At 40.1% G+C, this 26,076-nt stretch overlaps 1 protein-coding gene, 3 long non-coding RNA genes and 1 other non-coding gene across 6 annotated transcripts in view; 2 read left to right on the forward strand and 3 right to left on the reverse strand.

The window, feature by feature from the left end:
* The window catches only part of LOC146488193 (uncharacterized), a 56,357-nt gene extending 41,215 nt beyond the window's left edge, over positions 1-15,142 (reverse strand). Inside the window, exon 1 of the long non-coding RNA XR_014867054.1 lies at positions 15,023-15,142. This is a non-coding gene — a long non-coding RNA (uncharacterized LOC146488193). The remainder of the gene's footprint in view (positions 1-15,022) is intronic.
* Positions 1-26,076, reverse strand: part of LOC146488192 (uncharacterized) — a 256,677-nt gene that overhangs the window by 65,956 nt on the left and 164,645 nt on the right.
* Positions 12,719-26,076, forward strand: part of LOC146488194 (uncharacterized) — a 140,109-nt gene continuing 126,751 nt past the window's right edge. The window contains exons 1-2 of the long non-coding RNA XR_014867066.1: positions 12,719-13,164; positions 13,877-14,411. This is a non-coding gene — a long non-coding RNA (uncharacterized LOC146488194). The remainder of the gene's footprint in view (positions 13,165-13,876; positions 14,412-26,076) is intronic.
* On the forward strand, positions 14,436-14,508 carry Trnaq-uug (transfer RNA glutamine (anticodon UUG)). Its single transcript has one exon. It is a non-coding gene; the product is annotated as a tRNA-Gln (tRNA).
* Positions 15,354-17,806, reverse strand: LOC146488196 (uncharacterized). Of its 3 annotated transcripts, none has more exons than XR_014867057.1 (3): positions 17,622-17,806; positions 16,755-16,819; positions 15,354-15,638 (listed from the first exon to the last, which is right to left on the reverse strand). It is a non-coding gene; the product is annotated as an uncharacterized LOC146488196 (long non-coding RNA). The 3 variants fall into 3 exon arrangements; XR_014867058.1 differs by having other exon boundaries at positions 15,354-15,864; XR_014867059.1 differs by having other exon boundaries at positions 16,511-16,819.

Here is a 26,076-nt window from a genome sequence, read left to right on the forward strand (position 1 = left end):
GACAAAAAGATTGTTTCCTCTTCTATTCTACCCCTTTTGATCACAGCACAAGTTTGTCTTAGTACTTTGGCAACATTTCTCACCTGTGTCGCAATAAAAAATCTAAGCTGATTTTGAATTATTTTTACGTAATGGGGTGAGAAATGTTCGAAAATAGATTTACTTTGTGAAATGCATTTAGGAAAGCATTTCAGCATGGCGATCAAATGATAAAGAAAGCCTTTACACGCTGAAAAAGGCAATAAAGTGCCAACAAACATCGCAAAATGACTTTATAGTGGTGAGAAATGTTGCCGAGAAATGTTCGGACAAATGTTTTTATGACGTATTGTATCTGTTTTGAGTGGTCACGCAATACGCGCGATTTGGAAAAACAGCCACCGCTAGGAATTAAACGTTTCTGCTCTTAAAGTGATATTCGTCTCCAATAGTGGGAAAAGCGCCATCTCGTATTCTTTTAAAATTTGTGTTCGTGTTGTCAATGGCACCTGCCTAACGCAAAACTAAGAGGGCGTCGGAGGTCGCAGAAAGGTGTTCGTCTTTACATCCAACATCTTGGCTCCTAACCTCTCTGGGAACAGGCAAGTGGACTGCATCTAACTACGGACCATCGCTGATAAGATATACCCTCTCCATTTGGCGATGGCCATAACACTCTTGACTTTAACAAAAGGAACCTCCAGATTGTCTTCAAAATGATATAATTTGCCAATTTAAAAGCAACGCTAAAATCAGACAATCCTGGCCAAAAATAATGGGACGATTTGCAAAATTAATCACGGACTGTTCCCCCGCCCCCCCGCCCCCAAGCAATGTTGTTACGATGCTGCGTTTATCTACAGTCCGAATGATTCCAGTCGCGCTCAACATTGTTTGGGGGGAGGGGGCTTTCCAAAAATTGCAAAGACAGCTTAATAAAAATGTTGAAGACCGGCTTAAGATATGGAGAATGAAAATGTTCACTGACAATGCTATTTTGTGTTCCTGTCCCGGGAATTTTTGGACAGGATTGTCTGAAAAAGTGGTTTTGCAAAAAACTCGTTCTATCTTTAGAAAAGATAAATATTTCATGCGTTTTATTGCTTGTACATGAAGTTAATGTTGTTTCAAGTCTCAAGGGTTACATATGGTCGCAATTTTTTACTCGTCATGGAGAAGAGGACTTACACCGCGCGTTCTTGTTGTAAGGCTTACCGTGCGTATTTGCTAAGTGGAAACGTTGGAATGTAAGTTACTGGCGGGCAACCACGTCATATGGTGCGTATTTTTGCTTTGGCCAGTAATCAAGTCAAGGAAGTTACTCTTTTCACCCGTTGGGTAAGCTTGGCGCAAATAGCTTTAGCGTGATCTCACCAAAATGCCAAACTGTGTCCTTATGGCCTTAGCAGGGGATCTCCACACGCTCATCGGATGTACATTATGTAGACTGCATAGAAAGCAGACTTATCCTCATAAACCGATATTTTGAGGAAGAAATTACAGCTAGAACATTACTAGTGTGGCAAATTGCTGGTATAGAAATTTACGCGGGCGTTTTTAAGTACTTTGGATGATAGTCCTACTGCAGTGATAGATAACATCGCACACCAGAATAGTAGAATAGTGGGGGAATTGCTCTAGTTCCATTTTCGTGCTTTCCCTTCAGGACGATAGACCCAACTAGTAGCGTAAGAACCTCAAGCAGCACCGTCACATTATTTCTTTAACGTGGTTGTAGCTTTTCACTCAAACGTAAGGGAAAATAACTGCACTTCATTCAAAGACCGCTCCGTTCAAAGCCAGTTAAGCTGCAAGTCACGCACTGCGTGACATTGAACTTGCTATGTTTCAATACGTAACAGTTCTCGCGGTCATTTCTCGCTGATTCAAATCGTGTTGCAGGGAAGGAAATGGCTTGTTTCCAAGTAAAATTTTCTCCCAATGACAAAAAGATTGTTTCCTCTTCTATTCTACCCCTTTTGATCACAGCACAAGTTTGTCTTAGTACTTTGGCAACATTTCTCACCTGTGTCGCAATAAAAAATCTAAGCTGATTTTGAATTATTTTTACGTAATGGGGTGAGAAATGTTCGAAAATAGATTTACTTTGTGAAATGCATTTAGGAAAGCATTTCAGCATGGCGATCAAATGATAAAGAAAGCCTTTACACGCTGAAAAAGGCAATAAAGTGCCAACAAACATCGCAAAATGACTTTATAGTGGTGAGAAATGTTGCCGAGAAATGTTCGGACAAATGTTTTTATGACGTATTGTATCTGTTTTGAGTGGTCACGCAATACGCGCGATTTGGAAAAACAGCCACCGCTAGGAATTAAACGTTTCTGCTCTTAAAGTGATATTCGTCTCCAATAGTGGGAAAAGCGCCATCTCGTATTCTTTTAAAATTTGTGTTCGTGTTGTCAATGGCACCTGCCTAACGCAAAACTAAGAGGGCGTCGGAGGTCGCAGAAAGGTGTTCGTCTTTACATCCAACATCTTGGCTCCTAACCTCTCTGGGAACAGGCAAGTGGACTGCATCTAACTACGGACCATCGCTGATAAGATATACCCTCTCCATTTGGCGATGGCCATAACACTCTTGACTTTAACAAAAGGAACCTCCAGATTGTCTTCAAAATGATATAATTTGCCAATTTAAAAGCAACGCTAAAATCAGACAATCCTGGCCAAAAATAATGGGACGATTTGCAAAATTAATCACGGACTGTTCCCCCGCCCCCCCGCCCCCAAGCAATGTTGTTACGATGCTGCGTTTATCTACAGTCCGAATGATTCCAGTCGCGCTCAACATTGTTTGGGGGGAGGGGGCTTTCCAAAAATTGCAAAGACAGCTTAATAAAAATGTTGAAGACCGGCTTAAGATATGGAGAATGAAAATGTTCACTGACAATGCTATTTTGTGTTCCTGTCCCGGGAATTTTTGGACAGGATTGTCTGAAAAAGTGGTTTTGCAAAAAACTCGTTCTATCTTTAGAAAAGATAAATATTTCATGCGTTTTATTGCTTGTACATGAAGTTAATGTTGTTTCAAGTCTCAAGGGTTACATATGGTCGCAATTTTTTACTCGTCATGGAGAAGAGGACTTACACCGCGCGTTCTTGTTGTAAGGCTTACCGTGCGTATTTGCTAAGTGGAAACGTTGGAATGTAAGTTACTGGCGGGCAACCACGTCATATGGTGCGTATTTTTGCTTTGGCCAGTAATCAAGTCAAGGAAGTTACTCTTTTCACCCGTTGGGTAAGCTTGGCGCAAATAGCTTTAGCGTGATCTCACCAAAATGCCAAACTGTGTCCTTATGGCCTTAGCAGGGGATCTCCACACGCTCATCGGATGTACATTATGTAGACTGCATAGAAAGCAGACTTATCCTCATAAACCGATATTTTGAGGAAGAAATTACAGCTAGAACATTACTAGTGTGGCAAATTGCTGGTATAGAAATTTACGCGGGCGTTTTTAAGTACTTTGGATGATAGTCCTACTGCAGTGATAGATAACATCGCACACCAGAATAGTAGAATAGTGGGGGAATTGCTCTAGTTCCATTTTCGTGCTTTCCCTTCAGGACGATAGACCCAACTAGTAGCGTAAGAACCTCAAGCAGCACCGTCACATTATTTCTTTAACGTGGTTGTAGCTTTTCACTCAAACGTAAGGGAAAATAACTGCACTTCATTCAAAGACCGCTCCGTTCAAAGCCAGTTAAGCTGCAAGTCACGCACTGCGTGACATTGAACTTGCTATGTTTCAATACGTAACAGTTCTCGCGGTCATTTCTCGCTGATTCAAATCGTGTTGCAGGGAAGGAAATGGCTTGTTTCCAAGTAAAATTTTCTCCCAATGACAAAAAGATTGTTTCCTCTTCTATTCTACCCCTTTTGATCACAGCACAAGTTTGTCTTAGTACTTTGGCAACATTTCTCACCTGTGTCGCAATAAAAAATCTAAGCTGATTTTGAATTATTTTTACGTAATGGGGTGAGAAATGTTCGAAAATAGATTTACTTTGTGAAATGCATTTAGGAAAGCATTTCAGCATGGCGATCAAATGATAAAGAAAGCCTTTACACGCTGAAAAAGGCAATAAAGTGCCAACAAACATCGCAAAATGACTTTATAGTGGTGAGAAATGTTGCCGAGAAATGTTCGGACAAATGTTTTTATGACGTATTGTATCTGTTTTGAGTGGTCACGCAATACGCGCGATTTGGAAAAACAGCCACCGCTAGGAATTAAACGTTTCTGCTCTTAAAGTGATATTCGTCTCCAATAGTGGGAAAAGCGCCATCTCGTATTCTTTTAAAATTTGTGTTCGTGTTGTCAATGGCACCTGCCTAACGCAAAACTAAGAGGGCGTCGGAGGTCGCAGAAAGGTGTTCGTCTTTACATCCAACATCTTGGCTCCTAACCTCTCTGGGAACAGGCAAGTGGACTGCATCTAACTACGGACCATCGCTGATAAGATATACCCTCTCCATTTGGCGATGGCCATAACACTCTTGACTTTAACAAAAGGAACCTCCAGATTGTCTTCAAAATGATATAATTTGCCAATTTAAAAGCAACGCTAAAATCAGACAATCCTGGCCAAAAATAATGGGACGATTTGCAAAATTAATCACGGACTGTTCCCCCGCCCCCCCGCCCCCAAGCAATGTTGTTACGATGCTGCGTTTATCTACAGTCCGAATGATTCCAGTCGCGCTCAACATTGTTTGGGGGGAGGGGGCTTTCCAAAAATTGCAAAGACAGCTTAATAAAAATGTTGAAGACCGGCTTAAGATATGGAGAATGAAAATGTTCACTGACAATGCTATTTTGTGTTCCTGTCCCGGGAATTTTTGGACAGGATTGTCTGAAAAAGTGGTTTTGCAAAAAACTCGTTCTATCTTTAGAAAAGATAAATATTTCATGCGTTTTATTGCTTGTACATGAAGTTAATGTTGTTTCAAGTCTCAAGGGTTACATATGGTCGCAATTTTTTACTCGTCATGGAGAAGAGGACTTACACCGCGCGTTCTTGTTGTAAGGCTTACCGTGCGTATTTGCTAAGTGGAAACGTTGGAATGTAAGTTACTGGCGGGCAACCACGTCATATGGTGCGTATTTTTGCTTTGGCCAGTAATCAAGTCAAGGAAGTTACTCTTTTCACCCGTTGGGTAAGCTTGGCGCAAATAGCTTTAGCGTGATCTCACCAAAATGCCAAACTGTGTCCTTATGGCCTTAGCAGGGGATCTCCACACGCTCATCGGATGTACATTATGTAGACTGCATAGAAAGCAGACTTATCCTCATAAACCGATATTTTGAGGAAGAAATTACAGCTAGAACATTACTAGTGTGGCAAATTGCTGGTATAGAAATTTACGCGGGCGTTTTTAAGTACTTTGGATGATAGTCCTACTGCAGTGATAGATAACATCGCACACCAGAATAGTAGAATAGTGGGGGAATTGCTCTAGTTCCATTTTCGTGCTTTCCCTTCAGGACGATAGACCCAACTAGTAGCGTAAGAACCTCAAGCAGCACCGTCACATTATTTCTTTAACGTGGTTGTAGCTTTTCACTCAAACGTAAGGGAAAATAACTGCACTTCATTCAAAGACCGCTCCGTTCAAAGCCAGTTAAGCTGCAAGTCACGCACTGCGTGACATTGAACTTGCTATGTTTCAATACGTAACAGTTCTCGCGGTCATTTCTCGCTGATTCAAATCGTGTTGCAGGGAAGGAAATGGCTTGTTTCCAAGTAAAATTTTCTCCCAATGACAAAAAGATTGTTTCCTCTTCTATTCTACCCCTTTTGATCACAGCACAAGTTTGTCTTAGTACTTTGGCAACATTTCTCACCTGTGTCGCAATAAAAAATCTAAGCTGATTTTGAATTATTTTTACGTAATGGGGTGAGAAATGTTCGAAAATAGATTTACTTTGTGAAATGCATTTAGGAAAGCATTTCAGCATGGCGATCAAATGATAAAGAAAGCCTTTACACGCTGAAAAAGGCAATAAAGTGCCAACAAACATCGCAAAATGACTTTATAGTGGTGAGAAATGTTGCCGAGAAATGTTCGGACAAATGTTTTTATGACGTATTGTATCTGTTTTGAGTGGTCACGCAATACGCGCGATTTGGAAAAACAGCCACCGCTAGGAATTAAACGTTTCTGCTCTTAAAGTGATATTCGTCTCCAATAGTGGGAAAAGCGCCATCTCGTATTCTTTTAAAATTTGTGTTCGTGTTGTCAATGGCACCTGCCTAACGCAAAACTAAGAGGGCGTCGGAGGTCGCAGAAAGGTGTTCGTCTTTACATCCAACATCTTGGCTCCTAACCTCTCTGGGAACAGGCAAGTGGACTGCATCTAACTACGGACCATCGCTGATAAGATATACCCTCTCCATTTGGCGATGGCCATAACACTCTTGACTTTAACAAAAGGAACCTCCAGATTGTCTTCAAAATGATATAATTTGCCAATTTAAAAGCAACGCTAAAATCAGACAATCCTGGCCAAAAATAATGGGACGATTTGCAAAATTAATCACGGACTGTTCCCCCGCCCCCCCGCCCCCAAGCAATGTTGTTACGATGCTGCGTTTATCTACAGTCCGAATGATTCCAGTCGCGCTCAACATTGTTTGGGGGGAGGGGGCTTTCCAAAAATTGCAAAGACAGCTTAATAAAAATGTTGAAGACCGGCTTAAGATATGGAGAATGAAAATGTTCACTGACAATGCTATTTTGTGTTCCTGTCCCGGGAATTTTTGGACAGGATTGTCTGAAAAAGTGGTTTTGCAAAAAACTCGTTCTATCTTTAGAAAAGATAAATATTTCATGCGTTTTATTGCTTGTACATGAAGTTAATGTTGTTTCAAGTCTCAAGGGTTACATATGGTCGCAATTTTTTACTCGTCATGGAGAAGAGGACTTACACCGCGCGTTCTTGTTGTAAGGCTTACCGTGCGTATTTGCTAAGTGGAAACGTTGGAATGTAAGTTACTGGCGGGCAACCACGTCATATGGTGCGTATTTTTGCTTTGGCCAGTAATCAAGTCAAGGAAGTTACTCTTTTCACCCGTTGGGTAAGCTTGGCGCAAATAGCTTTAGCGTGATCTCACCAAAATGCCAAACTGTGTCCTTATGGCCTTAGCAGGGGATCTCCACACGCTCATCGGATGTACATTATGTAGACTGCATAGAAAGCAGACTTATCCTCATAAACCGATATTTTGAGGAAGAAATTACAGCTAGAACATTACTAGTGTGGCAAATTGCTGGTATAGAAATTTACGCGGGCGTTTTTAAGTACTTTGGATGATAGTCCTACTGCAGTGATAGATAACATCGCACACCAGAATAGTAGAATAGTGGGGGAATTGCTCTAGTTCCATTTTCGTGCTTTCCCTTCAGGACGATAGACCCAACTAGTAGCGTAAGAACCTCAAGCAGCACCGTCACATTATTTCTTTAACGTGGTTGTAGCTTTTCACTCAAACGTAAGGGAAAATAACTGCACTTCATTCAAAGACCGCTCCGTTCAAAGCCAGTTAAGCTGCAAGTCACGCACTGCGTGACATTGAACTTGCTATGTTTCAATACGTAACAGTTCTCGCGGTCATTTCTCGCTGATTCAAATCGTGTTGCAGGGAAGGAAATGGCTTGTTTCCAAGTAAAATTTTCTCCCAATGACAAAAAGATTGTTTCCTCTTCTATTCTACCCCTTTTGATCACAGCACAAGTTTGTCTTAGTACTTTGGCAACATTTCTCACCTGTGTCGCAATAAAAAATCTAAGCTGATTTTGAATTATTTTTACGTAATGGGGTGAGAAATGTTCGAAAATAGATTTACTTTGTGAAATGCATTTAGGAAAGCATTTCAGCATGGCGATCAAATGATAAAGAAAGCCTTTACACGCTGAAAAAGGCAATAAAGTGCCAACAAACATCGCAAAATGACTTTATAGTGGTGAGAAATGTTGCCGAGAAATGTTCGGACAAATGTTTTTATGACGTATTGTATCTGTTTTGAGTGGTCACGCAATACGCGCGATTTGGAAAAACAGCCACCGCTAGGAATTAAACGTTTCTGCTCTTAAAGTGATATTCGTCTCCAATAGTGGGAAAAGCGCCATCTCGTATTCTTTTAAAATTTGTGTTCGTGTTGTCAATGGCACCTGCCTAACGCAAAACTAAGAGGGCGTCGGAGGTCGCAGAAAGGTGTTCGTCTTTACATCCAACATCTTGGCTCCTAACCTCTCTGGGAACAGGCAAGTGGACTGCATCTAACTACGGACCATCGCTGATAAGATATACCCTCTCCATTTGGCGATGGCCATAACACTCTTGACTTTAACAAAAGGAACCTCCAGATTGTCTTCAAAATGATATAATTTGCCAATTTAAAAGCAACGCTAAAATCAGACAATCCTGGCCAAAAATAATGGGACGATTTGCAAAATTAATCACGGACTGTTCCCCCGCCCCCCCGCCCCCAAGCAATGTTGTTACGATGCTGCGTTTATCTACAGTCCGAATGATTCCAGTCGCGCTCAACATTGTTTGGGGGGAGGGGGCTTTCCAAAAATTGCAAAGACAGCTTAATAAAAATGTTGAAGACCGGCTTAAGATATGGAGAATGAAAATGTTCACTGACAATGCTATTTTGTGTTCCTGTCCCGGGAATTTTTGGACAGGATTGTCTGAAAAAGTGGTTTTGCAAAAAACTCGTTCTATCTTTAGAAAAGATAAATATTTCATGCGTTTTATTGCTTGTACATGAAGTTAATGTTGTTTCAAGTCTCAAGGGTTACATATGGTCGCAATTTTTTACTCGTCATGGAGAAGAGGACTTACACCGCGCGTTCTTGTTGTAAGGCTTACCGTGCGTATTTGCTAAGTGGAAACGTTGGAATGTAAGTTACTGGCGGGCAACCACGTCATATGGTGCGTATTTTTGCTTTGGCCAGTAATCAAGTCAAGGAAGTTACTCTTTTCACCCGTTGGGTAAGCTTGGCGCAAATAGCTTTAGCGTGATCTCACCAAAATGCCAAACTGTGTCCTTATGGCCTTAGCAGGGGATCTCCACACGCTCATCGGATGTACATTATGTAGACTGCATAGAAAGCAGACTTATCCTCATAAACCGATATTTTGAGGAAGAAATTACAGCTAGAACATTACTAGTGTGGCAAATTGCTGGTATAGAAATTTACGCGGGCGTTTTTAAGTACTTTGGATGATAGTCCTACTGCAGTGATAGATAACATCGCACACCAGAATAGTAGAATAGTGGGGGAATTGCTCTAGTTCCATTTTCGTGCTTTCCCTTCAGGACGATAGACCCAACTAGTAGCGTAAGAACCTCAAGCAGCACCGTCACATTATTTCTTTAACGTGGTTGTAGCTTTTCACTCAAACGTAAGGGAAAATAACTGCACTTCATTCAAAGACCGCTCCGTTCAAAGCCAGTTAAGCTGCAAGTCACGCACTGCGTGACATTGAACTTGCTATGTTTCAATACGTAACAGTTCTCGCGGTCATTTCTCGCTGATTCAAATCGTGTTGCAGGGAAGGAAATGGCTTGTTTCCAAGTAAAATTTTCTCCCAATGACAAAAAGATTGTTTCCTCTTCTATTCTACCCCTTTTGATCACAGCACAAGTTTGTCTTAGTACTTTGGCAACATTTCTCACCTGTGTCGCAATAAAAAATCTAAGCTGATTTTGAATTATTTTTACGTAATGGGGTGAGAAATGTTCGAAAATAGATTTACTTTGTGAAATGCATTTAGGAAAGCATTTCAGCATGGCGATCAAATGATAAAGAAAGCCTTTACACGCTGAAAAAGGCAATAAAGTGCCAACAAACATCGCAAAATGACTTTATAGTGGTGAGAAATGTTGCCGAGAAATGTTCGGACAAATGTTTTTATGACGTATTGTATCTGTTTTGAGTGGTCACGCAATACGCGCGATTTGGAAAAACAGCCACCGCTAGGAATTAAACGTTTCTGCTCTTAAAGTGATATTCGTCTCCAATAGTGGGAAAAGCGCCATCTCGTATTCTTTTAAAATTTGTGTTCGTGTTGTCAATGGCACCTGCCTAACGCAAAACTAAGAGGGCGTCGGAGGTCGCAGAAAGGTGTTCGTCTTTACATCCAACATCTTGGCTCCTAACCTCTCTGGGAACAGGCAAGTGGACTGCATCTAACTACGGACCATCGCTGATAAGATATACCCTCTCCATTTGGCGATGGCCATAACACTCTTGACTTTAACAAAAGGAACCTCCAGATTGTCTTCAAAATGATATAATTTGCCAATTTAAAAGCAACGCTAAAATCAGACAATCCTGGCCAAAAATAATGGGACGATTTGCAAAATTAATCACGGACTGTTCCCCCGCCCCCCCGCCCCCAAGCAATGTTGTTACGATGCTGCGTTTATCTACAGTCCGAATGATTCCAGTCGCGCTCAACATTGTTTGGGGGGAGGGGGCTTTCCAAAAATTGCAAAGACAGCTTAATAAAAATGTTGAAGACCGGCTTAAGATATGGAGAATGAAAATGTTCACTGACAATGCTATTTTGTGTTCCTGTCCCGGGAATTTTTGGACAGGATTGTCTGAAAAAGTGGTTTTGCAAAAAACTCGTTCTATCTTTAGAAAAGATAAATATTTCATGCGTTTTATTGCTTGTACATGAAGTTAATGTTGTTTCAAGTCTCAAGGGTTACATATGGTCGCAATTTTTTACTCGTCATGGAGAAGAGGACTTACACCGCGCGTTCTTGTTGTAAGGCTTACCGTGCGTATTTGCTAAGTGGAAACGTTGGAATGTAAGTTACTGGCGGGCAACCACGTCATATGGTGCGTATTTTTGCTTTGGCCAGTAATCAAGTCAAGGAAGTTACTCTTTTCACCCGTTGGGTAAGCTTGGCGCAAATAGCTTTAGCGTGATCTCACCAAAATGCCAAACTGTGTCCTTATGGCCTTAGCAGGGGATCTCCACACGCTCATCGGATGTACATTATGTAGACTGCATAGAAAGCAGACTTATCCTCATAAACCGATATTTTGAGGAAGAAATTACAGCTAGAACATTACTAGTGTGGCAAATTGCTGGTATAGAAATTTACGCGGGCGTTTTTAAGTACTTTGGATGATAGTCCTACTGCAGTGATAGATAACATCGCACACCAGAATAGTAGAATAGTGGGGGAATTGCTCTAGTTCCATTTTCGTGCTTTCCCTTCAGGACGATAGACCCAACTAGTAGCGTAAGAACCTCAAGCAGCACCGTCACATTATTTCTTTAACGTGGTTGTAGCTTTTCACTCAAACGTAAGGGAAAATAACTGCACTTCATTCAAAGACCGCTCCGTTCAAAGCCAGTTAAGCTGCAAGTCACGCACTGCGTGACATTGAACTTGCTATGTTTCAATACGTAACAGTTCTCGCGGTCATTTCTCGCTGATTCAAATCGTGTTGCAGGGAAGGAAATGGCTTGTTTCCAAGTAAAATTTTCTCCCAATGACAAAAAGATTGTTTCCTCTTCTATTCTACCCCTTTTGATCACAGCACAAGTTTGTCTTAGTACTTTGGCAACATTTCTCACCTGTGTCGCAATAAAAAATCTAAGCTGATTTTGAATTATTTTTACGTAATGGGGTGAGAAATGTTCGAAAATAGATTTACTTTGTGAAATGCATTTAGGAAAGCATTTCAGCATGGCGATCAAATGATAAAGAAAGCCTTTACACGCTGAAAAAGGCAATAAAGTGCCAACAAACATCGCAAAATGACTTTATAGTGGTGAGAAATGTTGCCGAGAAATGTTCGGACAAATGTTTTTATGACGTATTGTATCTGTTTTGAGTGGTCACGCAATACGCGCGATTTGGAAAAACAGCCACCGCTAGGAATTAAACGTTTCTGCTCTTAAAGTGATATTCGTCTCCAATAGTGGGAAAAGCGCCATCTCGTATTCTTTTAAAATTTGTGTTCGTGTTGTCAATGGCACCTGCCTAACGCAAAACTAAGAGGGCGTCGGAGGTCGCAGAAAGGTGTTCGTCTTTACATCCAACATCTTGGCTCCTAACCTCTCTGGGAACAGGCAAGTGGACTGCATCTAACTACGGACCATCGCTGATAAGATATACCCTCTCCATTTGGCGATGGCCATAACACTCTTGACTTTAACAAAAGGAACCTCCAGATTGTCTTCAAAATGATATAATTTGCCAATTTAAAAGCAACGCTAAAATCAGACAATCCTGGCCAAAAATAATGGGACGATTTGCAAAATTAATCACGGACTGTTCCCCCGCCCCCCCGCCCCCAAGCAATGTTGTTACGATGCTGAGTTTATCTACAGTCCGAATGATTCCAGTCGCGCTCAACATTGTTTGGGGGGAGGGGGCTTTCCAAAAATTGCAAAGACAGCTTAATAAAAATGTTGAAGACCGGCTTAAGATGTGGAGAATGAAAATGTTCACTGACAATGCTATTTTGTGTTCCTGTCCCGGGAATTTTTGGCCAGGATTGTAGATAGACAGAAAGTGTAGACAACAGATGGGTATGAGGAGACAACAGAACGATTTACTTTTGCCAATCCAACATCACTCCCGACTGAGTGAATTATTTCTCCAGGTGACATCGATGATGGAAGTTGCACAGAGCTCGAAGGTATCCAGGTGGAGAAACAACCTTAGTAACCACTCCACCTCCTCAGGTAAACCAACATACACACAACTCAACCTGTTTTTATTTTTATTTACCGTGTCACAAAGAACGTAATTATGACTGATGCAATATTTCGGCTGCAAGATGACGATATGGGCCATGTTTTTTAAGCCCTACGTGCTTTAAAGCCATTGTGCCAATCCCACCACTTGGTTTAACCTATGTTCAAGTGACCCAACATGACTGTAGCATGACACGACAACGTTGTATCTAAAGACTCGATACTCAGCTTTTTCATTTTTACATATGCACTTTGAATATGTATATTTCCTCCTTCAATTGATCGAAACGTTTTTTTTTCTTCAGATATGGATCACCTTACAAATGACTTGCGAACCGAAATTAACCCATAAAAACATGGAATGATGTAGTATTTGTTATATTTAATGTCGTTCCGAAATGCTTGATAAGTAAACATTAAGGTTACCCGGTACCTTCAGAGGTGTCTTCAGAGGTGTCTCGCGTCCAAGCGATGTAGGGCGTCCGGTTTAAACTGTAGATACCTGAACCCTTATATCAAATTAAAGCTTATAGAGCTGGCTATCCAACTAAATCAGAATTTTGAAATAAAATGAATTGCCGAATTTTTAGCACTGTTTTCTCGAATAATTTTTTTTACTTGGAGGAGCCACTTCAAAGAGCTAAAACTCAAAAGGAATTTGTTCGTTTGCCTTCAAATTTGGACAGTAGCTAGTTTAACATATAAACAACAAAAACGTGTCTTCGAATTTTTTCTTTCGAAATATTTTTTCTCCGAGAACGATTTTTGTACGATTACTCCACATTTTTTTCATCCTATTTCGAAAATGCTCTATAACTTTTCACTGCGATTGAATATGGCAAAACGCAGACACGATTTTTTAGCGCTTTGGGTCCAGAAACTGAGGAGCAAATTAAATTAGCAAAAAACAAAATTCACTTTGACTTGTAGCTTTAAAAAGGTGATTCAGACGCTCGCAATTAGAGGTCGTGAAAACTTCAACAATTTATTTTATTTCAAAATTCTTGGTATGGTTTGATAGCCAGCTTTATAAGCTTTAATTTAATATAGGGGTTTAGGTATCTACAGTTTAAACTGGACGCCCTACATCGCTTAAACGCGAGACACCTCTGAAGGTATCGGGTAACCTTGAGCTTCTAGATTGGGTGCGTGAATATTTTTTACCCACTTGATTTTCATTCAAAGGCCTCTGCAATTGTTTGTTATTTATTTATAGATTATCGTAATGGTTTTGAAACATGGAATGAGATAAACCTGAAACCTGAATTAAGCTCTCTATATATAGGGTAAAGAAATCGATTACTTTTCATCAATAGACAAGCAAATGGTCTCTCAAACTCTAAATTCCAAAAGAATGCTTTTTTTTCATCAGAGAGGCTACTAAAATTAACTAAGTGTGGAGCATTTCTTCTTGAGATTATCTCTTGACGATATATATAAAAATTCGCAACACCTAGTGATATAATGTTTAATTTCACTTTCGTGGCACAGTTTTCCCATTCATAGTGAGCTAGTACAAGTTTGTTGCACACGCATGAAATACAGTGCACGTTTTCTGTTCAAAAACAGTCTATCATAATGGTAGCAATGACAAGGTGCTGCAACTAAACACCATTTATTCATTGCCTATGATTTGTCGCAGTTTCCTTTACCACGCAAAAACTGCAGGTGTCCAGTTGTCTTGGTAAAGGAGGCGGCGTGGCCCAGTGGTAAGGGGGCCGGACTTTGAATCCGGAGGTCCCGGGTTCAAGTCCCGCTTCAGCCGCGCTTGTAAATAGCCAGCTGGTTTGCCTCCTGCCAGCCTTGGGATTTTTAACATGTTATGTTTGATTTGATGATTATTTGTTTCTCGTTATTTCTGAGCGGAATGCCTGTAAACTAGCTTTGGGTAGCTAAGTGCATTTTCACTATAAAAGCAATGCGATAAAATTTTTTCAAGGGGAAGCTATGCTTGCCTATTTTCACATACATACTTTATGGACAGGCACGTTTGACGTAGCAAAATACTGCCATATCCGCATAGCCATGCCAACTTTACTTTTCTTCGCAATAATGCACTTCTCCCTTGAGTGGTAAACCTAGAATCAGGCTCAACCCAGGTAAGTCTGCCCATGTTCACTTGAAATGGGTAAAGCGAATGCATACAGTTCATTAGGAGCCATCAGCTACAGCTGTATTTGGTGGAAGAACATGATGCTCTGGCCAAACTCATTATCACTCGCTAAATAAAGAGCTATGAACAACATAGAACACAAATAAAGTATTAAAAGAGTACACACCTGCCCTGGCCAGATTATGTATCGATCAATTTCTGTATTCACGTTGTGGAGAGACATAGCGGTATTTTCCATCATGAAGTCTACTACTTTTTATCAACTCCACTTAAAACATGAGCAAAATCACATGACGCAAATTACATTTCCAAAACCTTAAGTTACGAAAATAAAATAAAATAAATAAAAACTAATAATAATAATAATAATAATAATAATAATAATAATAATAATGATGATGATGATGATGATGATGATGATGATGATAACAATATTAATAATAATTAAACTTCAATGTAGTTACTCTTTGGATTTTTGCCAGTTCTCTTCACGAAAAGTTGATATAATTTTGACACCGTCAGTAACAATCGCAATAATTAGTATATCATTGTGCTAAAAGTAAAGAATTGTGATACAAGCCGCCGAATAATCAACAAGTGTGCATCTTAGATCAGACACAAACATGCAGAAACAAATAGAAAGATAATTAAGGTTCGACAAAAAAGGAATACAGTGGCACTGTTCTCTAAAGTGCAGTCATTTCTCTCACCCTAAAGCATGCATTACTGTGTCCACGACCAATCTGCATGCTCTCAAGATTTCTGTTGACAATCTACCAAACCTGAAAAAAAAAGAAAACCCAGTGCGTTCTTAACTTCAAAAGTGTTCATGGTCATATTTCTAGTTCAAGTAAGGGGCAGGTCTTGTTCAATGCTTCCAGTCACGTGTCTCTTTGGGCAAACTAGAGCCTCCGTCTGACGCTGTGCCACTAAACATGCTTCCTCTGGAACTATTTACCACATATCACACGAAAGAAGACAGCACTGCCTGTCTGGAAATACAGCACACTAAACGAAATGTTCAAGAAAGTCAAAACAAAACTAACCAACCAACCAACCAAACAAACAAACCAAAGAGGGTTCCTTAAAATAAGATGACATCCTTTCATCTATATTTTAGTTAATGCATCTTTCATTGATTTTAAGGCTTTAGGCCTCTCTTCTGATCACACATCAAAAACCTTTTGACAGGCTCAGAAGTTTACAGCATCACAGTTTTTCCGTATACGGACCTACCGGCTGGTGAATAACATATATATCTTTTCATCTACACTTTATGCATCTTTCATTAAGGCCCTAGGCCTCTCTCTTGATCATACATGAAAAACCTCTTGACAGGCTCAAAAGTGCACAGGGTAAAAGTTAACAGTCTATGCCCACACGGAAGCACTGTGATATCGAAGAAGACTAATAAACGGGCAGGCAAGAGGCAGCCTAAGTGCATGTTTCGAGAGCTAGAGAGCGAGGAATAAGAATTATTAAGCCAGAAGGTGATCAGTGAGTGCAGGCGTGGCATTTACTTACAGGCAACGTGTTGAGAATTTCATTAAGCGCTTTTTAAGACTTTAAGGGAATAAAATATCGTAGATATCGAACCGTTCGAAAAAATAAAGTTATATTTCATTATTAATTCGATAAAATGAATAAAACTTACTCATCTCTGAAGCATTCTTATTTGGCTTGAGGTTATACCACCGTTATTCCCTGCATATGTATTGAGTCAATGTTGAAATATAACTTTACGATACGACGTTTTATCCTTACTCGCTTGCATCCAAAAGTTATCTTCCGAGTTAACAAGTAATTATTGCTCGATCTATGAGCTTGGGCTGCCTGTGACAGCGCCTGTGATTATTAGTAAGCCTCGGTCCTATCTTTAAGAAGCAACATCTGCTTACAAATCTGAGGGGTGTTTGTATAAGCCCATCTCCTCGCCAAGATATTCACAATACAAGCCCCAGCCCTGAAAGGCAACGCAATGATTTAACTTGAATTGGATTGAACTTTTTTGTTGTTCTCGTAAATATACTGACACTGACAAGGCAGAGGTCAGTTTAGCCTTGTCATCATTCATTCAGTTCGTTCATGTATTGTTCGTTCTTAAACAAAACAAAACAAACCAAGAAATACACATGAAAATGCCTAATCTCAGATGAAGCATTTTCTTTTCGTTCTGTATTCCTTTGTTCCTGCACAGTATTCTAACGTTCTAACGAAACCATTAACAGCAACGTTACCTTTTTTAGTCAGGCATGTTTGAAAATTTGTTGTGCGCTGAAGTGGTCAGGCAAAAAACGGTCAAAACTCAAGCAAAGCAATGATTATTGTGTGACAAGTCTCAAGAAAATGTTGTCGTATTACTTGGCCCTAACTCAACCATCATGTACAAAATAACGGTTCAACAGGACAGAATTAAACAAAAAAATAACAAAACAAAACAACAACAACAACAACAAGAACCTACAATAATGTACACGTCCAACAATACTGACGTTCACACGTGTTTGTATGCTAGAAAATATTTTGCATGTTGGATTCTGTTCCCCTACAAAGCAAAATCCAATCCAATCCATTGCAATCCAATGAAAACAAATAGGTTTGGTGAAACGTTTGAATGAGTTCGATCGATTACTAACACCTGGTAAACACATAGCATGTGTGACCTTTAAAGTGAAAATGAAACCGATGCAAAAGTATAAATTGACCTACTTAGTCAAAAAGAAGTACATCACCAGATATATTGCATTAATATAAAAATAACTCACAATTATACTGAACGCCACGAGCAAACTTTCGTGGTAAGGCCTGTCCCATCGCACGTACACCCAAAGGTGTGCTGAGCTTCGAATCGTCATCGCCGCCTTTGGCCCACTTTTTAAGCGCTGAAAACATGACAAATGTGGCGAAGTACCTGCTATGCGCTTCTGGCTCGATTAAAGGAGTTGATCCACGTGCCAAATTAAAGAAATGCTTAACATTTCTAAACGATGCTCAATAGTGGGGGTGACAGGGAGGCGGGAGCCTGAGAGAATAGGGGGCGGGAGGGGTACGGGAGACGGGAGACGGGAGAGGAAAGGGCGGGAGGCGGGAGTTCTAAGAGGACGGGAAGCGGGAGGCCAATACAAAACGGTGAATTTCTTTACTTATTAATGCGTTAGAATACTATCAAAAAAAGAACTTAACACTGTTTTACAATGTTATTTGTCTTCTATTTAGCGTCCTCTGAGGCTTTACACAATATTTTTCATTCGAGCACACGAAAATTCGTACTCAGGCGATAAACAGGTTTACTGCCGCTGACATTGTAAACCCTTTCATGGTGTTACGTCATAGCTCATGAAATGTCAAGCGTGGCATGTGTACACATGTGTAAGTGCCGCGCAAGTTGTTAGAAGTCTCAAAAGAAGTGAGCAAGGCGAGCAAGTACGCATCTTGTAAATTTAGTATCAGAAATATAAAAAAAATGCAAGTTCGTCAAAGACCATTTTAGTAGTTCTTAGTATTTTTCAGTGCGGTAGTGAGAAATCTGGGGTATGGACGACCTTTTTGGGAGTTAGCTCTCATTGACCGTCAATCGGACCGTACTAAAGATTTTGCTGCATGGTGTATGGGAATTTGCGAACGGAATGCTTTTTCAATGAGCACGTGGAGAGTGCGGAGTGGTTCGTTTCACGACCCCGTTTTTCGTTTTGGACAAGGCAAAATCGATTCCTATTACAATAGACAGCCAAACAGCGTGGGAAGCAATCAGGAACGACTTCATAGAAAAGAGGAGTAGGATTAGGAGTAGGAGGAGATCAGTGCGGCCTCCTCGGCACATTGATGAAGACTTCTTTTTGATGAACAGTTTGTCCGGCCTAATTTCGGACGCTTTTTGCATTTAATGCAGTAATTCTTTCCTCAGAGCAGTAGCAACGAGCTTAGAATTCACCACCAGTAACCCAGAGATTTAAACCTTGGATTGAAAGTAGGTCCTAAAGGTTCATTTTACCTTTACCGGAACTAAAAGCATTTTTTTCACGCAGTTTTAGGGAGTAAGGATATCGAGAAAGATATCAAGATAATAATTAGTGTATCAAGTAAATTGATGGATCCGCAATACAGCGCCAAGAATTAGGCAGACGTACTGAACTCTAACTGGGGCGTTTGGCTGCCAGCTCGCCATGTCCTACTTCCCTATTTGAATTACTGAACATGATCCCAACAAATGAATAATTAAGAAATGCAACACTGCACGATGGACTAAGACTATTGTCACTGAATTAATGGTTAAACCGTCAAACAAGACGAACATGTTAGTCAAAAATTAAATACAAACAGTGGTGATAAACATAATAAACTTGCGCATTTTAGCTTGACCTAGCATATGAAACGTCAGGTTACATACAATGCGCAAGGTTATTGTTTATTACCGCTGTTTGTATTTTATTTCTGATCAAGCTACGATGACTCAAGAACAAAAGTCTTCATGTTAGTGAAAACTTCATTAACTCAGAGTACAAAACCTATCAATAATGTTAACGTTAATCAAAATATATATAGTAAAAAAATGAATAATGAAAGGCCTGAGAATGGTACGTCGTGGTACAACTTTATGACTAATACGGGTTTTGAAGCCTTCTAATTTACACGGGGACGGGAGAAACGCGAAAAAGGGCGGGAGGCGAGAGGCAAAGGTACGGGAGGCGAAAGCTTCTGACCCCCCTGCCCCCCCCCCCCTCACCCTTAATAGCGACATTACACTGACATTCGTGGCAAAGATGGCGGCTGGCGCGGTTACACAGCCAAAACCATTTCCAGTGAATGCTGGGAAAATGTTTGTCACGCAATACTAAAAAGTTCGATTGCGTGAGGGATTCCTTTCCTCTGAAGTTTTGGTGGTCAGGAGCTGGCCTCTGTGATTAATGCCCAACTTTCAGACCTGGGGTGAGCTGCATAAAATTTAACGTAGGGTGTAACTGTTAACGCCAGACCTTCAGCCTGGTCACATTCAGTATTTTAACGTCTGGCGTTAGCAGTTACGCCCGACGTTAAATTTTATGCAACTCACCCCTGGTTTCTGGCATCCATTCCCAACTCTGTAAAATCCACACCCGTTTTCAGAGTTTCAGACCAAAATACTTTTTAAAAAAATCGGCACGGCTCTATTTATCTTTTTAAGACACCTATTTCAGACTCCGACGGCTCAAAAATGAAACCCTACCCTTTTGCGCCGCACATACCTACGTAGCCTATAAGGGGCAGGAACTCCCTCCCTAAGAGCTACTTCAAAAGAGCGCTCCTTTTCTAATTTACTAAGCGTTCCCCCTCAACTGTACATTTGTTAATAAGAGCCCCTGATGCAATAATCGCCCCCCTTTTCATAAACTCCCTTATTTCATAAATACCCCATGTGATTTCCGATAAGCGTTCCTATAATAAGAACCCCTTATGACATCAAATTACTTATCCACACTCTGTTGTTTATATCGAAAGAGAAATAAGGACCCAATTGCTAAATACAATAAACGCCCTTCTTTTGGCTATCGAAAGTAAATGGGCTCCCACCGCCCCGCCTAAATCCGGTGAGAAGTATCATCGTTTTTAATATACTGTAATCAGCACAATTTCTGACCTCTTGACATTTTTAAATATCAAAATAAAGGTGCACAGAAAAAGAAAAAAACATCCCAATTCTCGCCAGGGCCGTATCAAGGATTTTTTTGTCTGGGAGGGGGGGGGGGGGCAAACTCCGCACAACCCTCACAGGGGTCTCCTGTATACGGACAGGGCGTTTAGTTTTCACCCCTACACGAAAAAGTTGCCTCTAAGACCTTTAAAGAAAACAAAACGCACTAATGCTTTCTGTCTTAAATTGCTATGACTTATAATGGCATAAGATTCCGGCTGTACATATCGCTTAATTACAGCGCATCCAGAATAGTGCAGCTCGGCTAGTCTATTACAATCCTAGATTCGAACATATAACACCTGCTCTTTATCGGCTACATTGGCTGCCTGTGTCTTTTAGGATTGAATACAAAGTGCTAATTTTAACCTATAAGGCAATACATGGCTATGCTCCACTATATATTTCAGATTTAATTAGAACTAGGGAACGAACAAATTATAATTTAAGATCATCGCCACAGCTACTATTACAACCTTATAATGCTACAAAAACAATAAAGACATTGGGAGACAGAGCATTTCAAGTTGTGTCTTCGGGACTGTGGAACGGTCTCCCAAATGACATTAGAAATGCTAAGACAATGGACGTTTTTAAGTCCTTAGTGAAAACTCATCTTTTTAGAAAAGCGTATGCTTGTTATTTTTAGAATTTTACATTTTTGACTCTGTGTAATTTTTAGCTTATATATTAGATATGGATTGGATAGTTTTATTATATTAGTTTTATTATTTTATTATTATTTTAATATAACTTGTAAGGCGCATTTGAATATATTCATATAGATATTTGCGCCGAATAAGTAATAAATTATTATTATTATTATTATTATTATTATTATTATTATTATTATTATTATTATTATTATTATTATTATTATTATTATTATTATTATTATTATTATTATTATGAGATCGCCCAGAACAATATCATCATAGACGTGTTGGGGGGGTGGTCCAAGGACATAAACGATACGCTACAGAAGTTGGTGAGCAACAGAGCTAAAGATGTGCTCAGGAAGATGCAAAAGGCTGCCTCTAAGGAACTCTAAACATTGCTCGCACGTTTAAAGTCGCAACGTGAGCACTCGCGAAGACTCAGTCGCCAATTGGGCCTTTTTACTTGAGAAAGACATCTTTTAAGTTTTACTTGATCTCTTCTTTGTAATTAGTTTTTATTCACTTTATAGCCCACGGGTTACACTGCGTTAGCGCCTCATGATGCTTCTTAACTGTATATAGCATACAGACGTAATAATAATAATAATAATAATAATAATAATAATAATAATAATAATAATGTGACCCACCTATTGTACATCGAGGTGTTCGCAGCCTCGGACAACTAGTAGGAAAGAGAGTTGAAAGTGGTAACAGACGGCATGGAATGCATCGGATTGAAGTGGAACGAGAAGAAGCGCGCAGTAGCGCATGTGAGGAGAGGATGCATGGATGAGAGTACTGGCAGCATGAAGATCGATGACCTAAAGCCAATTAGAAGCCTTGGCAAGATAGCACATACAAGTTTCTCGGAGTGCTAGAGAGCGTCAACCCCAGAATCAACCCCAAGCCGTATGTATGTATAAAAACGAGCGTGCGACTGCGTATTGGGATGTTCCTATGCAGAGAACAACTTGGCTACGGCGAACAGAATTGAGGCCAACATTGTAGACAAGGGAAAGAGGGAACTATCGCTAATTGAAATGAGTTGCCCGTGGATTGAGAGTCGGGAAGTCAAAGCAGAAGAGAAGACAATCAAGTACGCACCACTTCGAGCGGAGCTGAAGGAACGATATCCGAGGTACCAAGTGACACAGTACAACATCATAATTGATGTCTTGGGCGGCTATTCGAGGGAAGTGAAACAGGCACGCAAGAAGCTAGTTGGTGATAGGAGCAATTCAGCAGTATTCAAGTTGCAAAAGTCTGTCTTAAGCAGCTCCCTCCGCATCGCAAAAGCCGTCAAGATCTTGAACTAGACAGCTACGTTACTGGGCCAATAGGCCATATATCTTAAGATTTTTATAGCATGAATCCATTGTGATGCCTCGTTTACTTAGGTTCTGGGCATCCAGAAGTTTACACTGCCTTCATATTAATGATACTAATAGTGATGCATGAAAAGACAGCGAAAGACATTCCAAATGCAAAAGCAATTTATATCCACGTTCATCAACGGCCTGAAGAAGACTTCTGTGAGGGTACCATCCCATTTTGACGACAATGAGATACTTGCGATTTAACAAACGAAAAGGGACGATAGAGTAAATATCCTAATATTTTTGTTTTTAAGTATTTCCATTAATCATAAGACCAGCTTAAGTCGATGGAGTTAAAGGAGGATCCTTTGTAGTCAAATGGCAGCCTCTCTTGGAAGGCGCCTGTCAAGTAGAGCAGTACAAACTCTATCTTTTCAAAGGAAAACAAAGGCAAATGGAACTCGGATACCGTTAATAGAAATGAGACAAGCTACATCCTGCACCTTTACTGTTGGAAAGAATATGAAATAGTTGTAACGTTTCTCAATTTATATGGAGAGAGTTTGATCAATGACAAGGAGGTGTTGAAATTCAGAACACTAGGAGGTAATTTATGATGTAATATATCAAACACGAGGAAGAGTGTTTCCTCCGATTTCCAAAGACCTAGAAGTAGGTTGGAAAATCGAGGCGCAGCCGAGTTTTTTTTAACCAACTTTGAGGTGTTTGGAAATAAGGGGAGACACTCTTTCGAGTGTTTGATATAGCTTCTCAAACTATTGATAATTCTTGGAGAAATTCGAAGCAAAAGTTCACAAAATTTTATGATAATTAAGATCACAATTCTAAACCTCCTTCACGGTAGTGATTTGCTTTGTTTTGGCTTTATGAATTATAAATGAGTTTTGAGAAGGTTCTTTTAACATCAGTTCCTGCCAAATTAAAGGTTCCCTTGAAATGAAAGAAAATAATACTGTCCAGCAATGGTGTCAGTTCAGTCAAGGTAACTGAATTTCAGGCAACAAGCAGAGCGGAAGTTAAGTTAAAAGGCATTAGATAATAGTTAGCCTCAGTAGTTGTCTGGTCACAATATACTGGCCTGAAATACAGACTTACCTTTGGCGGGAGATTTAGTATATTCTATTCTCTGGCTAGCATCTTGACTTGGAGTAAACACATGAATTGATCCGAGTTTTATTACCAACGGAACACCATCCGCCATTAAGTTTGCTCATTTCCGATAGACTTATCTGAGAGGGCACACAAGTCCGCTAAAAGCTATTCGTTGATAGAAACCAAGAAATAACTCTTCGGCTCATTGTCAAGTAGAACTCTACTACTAGACCCATTTAGCAACAGCTGAATTTTATTGGTTCCAGGAGATACCTGCTGCGTTGAAGCTAATTTTCAAAGTCAACCAGGATGGGTAAATTGCTCCCTGGGAAGATACCTGAATGGAATCTGGACAAAATCGTCTGGAAAAAATGGCAGCATGGACCATGTCACAAAAGGGAGATGCTGCACTCCTCCACAGGAATACCAAGATCAAACACTTGTTTGTCAATCAGCAGACTGGAGATCTTTACTAAGCAGGTCAGTAAAATAAGTGATTTTCAAGCAGTCTTCAATATGGAAGAACCGGCTCTGCTGCAAGGCTCAATTGCAAGAACGGCTATATTGTCGTTAAGGCCGCAAATTATCCCCGAGATGATTTGATTTTCGAATACTTTTCCTTGATCTAGCCTTATTGGTGCAATGGATCTGTGACGTTGGCTGTTGATTAAAACACCAATGTAATTATTTGCCGTTTCTATCGGGATCGACGTCCGAGTATCGTCCTTGAACTGAACGATTTAGTTTCTTAGTTTCTTAAAAAATCAAGCAACTAGCCACATTTTAGAAAGACAGAAAGACTCTCGCAATTATTTACGCAACTTAAGCAGTCGCGAAAAGAAAGCCTGAAAACATTTGAAGCCATGCCAGTACAGTGCTCTAGCAACTGAGCTATAAAGCAAACTTGGGACTGGTCATATTTTGATTTCGTAATGTACCTGCGACGGATGATTGAATTAACATGAATATGTGAAACACATATTTGAACTGTGGGTAAATATCAAAATTTATTTTTCATATATTCATGTTCATTAACTATTTATCAATTCATTTATTCAATTATTATATTTCTATTTCCAAACCTAGCAACCTTGCCTGGGCTGCCTGTCCTCACGGATATTTCCTTCAAGGATTTTTCCGCTCCAATGATACTTGGCTGCATAACATCAAGCAGGCAACATGCTGCAAGCCCAAAAACTTCAAAAGTGTCAACCAGGAGTGCTATGATCACAATGTGACGGTTGCAATAACTACAACAGGCTGGAGCAAATGTCACGACTGGTCCTATCTCGTCGGTGTGTATAAGGGAGTTTGTAACAAGCTGCACTGTATTAAAGCATTCAGATGCTGTAGGATGCCTCCTCCAGGTATCTTTGCATTACACTCTCGAGTCCAGTTTACAGACATGAATCCACATCGTGCTCTAACTTAAATCTCCACTTTCCTATTTTAATGAGATTGCATATAAATAATCTGAATTATATCCATTTATAACCCACCCATCACTTTTCGCGCGATTTTATTGGCTGCTTTACGTCACGTGGTGCAAATTCACAGGACGATTATCAAGCAATAATCCCCGCCTGCGTCGATATTTGCCCTCCTATTATTTCCATTGAAAAGAAACAAAGCCAGCGGAAAAAAGCCAGCTCCAGAGTTTCCCCTTTTCATCTTTATTATATTACATGGAAGAAAAACAAACTCGTTTTGTAGATGTCCAGTCATGCTTATAGCAAAAAGCTGGTCGCAAATGCTGTTCCGGAAAGTACAAAAGTGTCAGTAAAACATGCTGTCAACATCTTTGAAGGTGTAGAAAGTTACGAGTAGACTTTCAGATTTAGTCCTACGCAAACTGAGTCAGTTTGTCAAATTTTGGTCCATCACAGTGAAAATAAAGTTCCTGTAAACCAATCAAATGTACTTGTTTTGCGTCAATCGCGCGCATCCGCCATCAGATCAGCACTGGTTTTTTTGCGAGCGGTTTTCGCGCTACATAAAAATTAATGGGAGGGTTATAAAATTGATCAACCCCTTTCTTGCTTGCTGGTGTGTCGGCTGATAATGTCCTTGGCTAAGAGATTGTCCTCAAAATTTCACATTTGCCCTCGAAGCTTCGCTTCTCGGCCAAAAATTAATTTTTTGGACAATCTCTCAGCCGCGGACATTATCAGCCGACACACCAACCGCCTGAAGGGGTTTATTTACTAAATAAACTCCAAAGTGCACGGAACATAAAGTCTTGCTATTTTTGGCAGAACTTCTCTGATCCAGCGTTTCTAGACTGGATCACAAGTTGAGACAAGGGATCAGAAGCCACCCTTTAATGAGTTTAGGACGTTTTTTGATGCATTTAATGCCAAGATTTACTAAACTTATTAAAAGCGTTACGCATGCAAGGACACATGATAATGACCCCAACTAACGTTTTTGTACCTGTTGCTGCATTTTTAGAGATGGTTGT

The sequence above is a fragment of the Pavona decussata genome, unplaced genomic scaffold (assembly GCF_977016875.1).
Source record: "Pavona decussata unplaced genomic scaffold, jaPavDecu1.1 SCAFFOLD_11, whole genome shotgun sequence".
Classification (NCBI taxonomy): domain Eukaryota; kingdom Metazoa; phylum Cnidaria; class Anthozoa; order Scleractinia; family Agariciidae; genus Pavona; species Pavona decussata.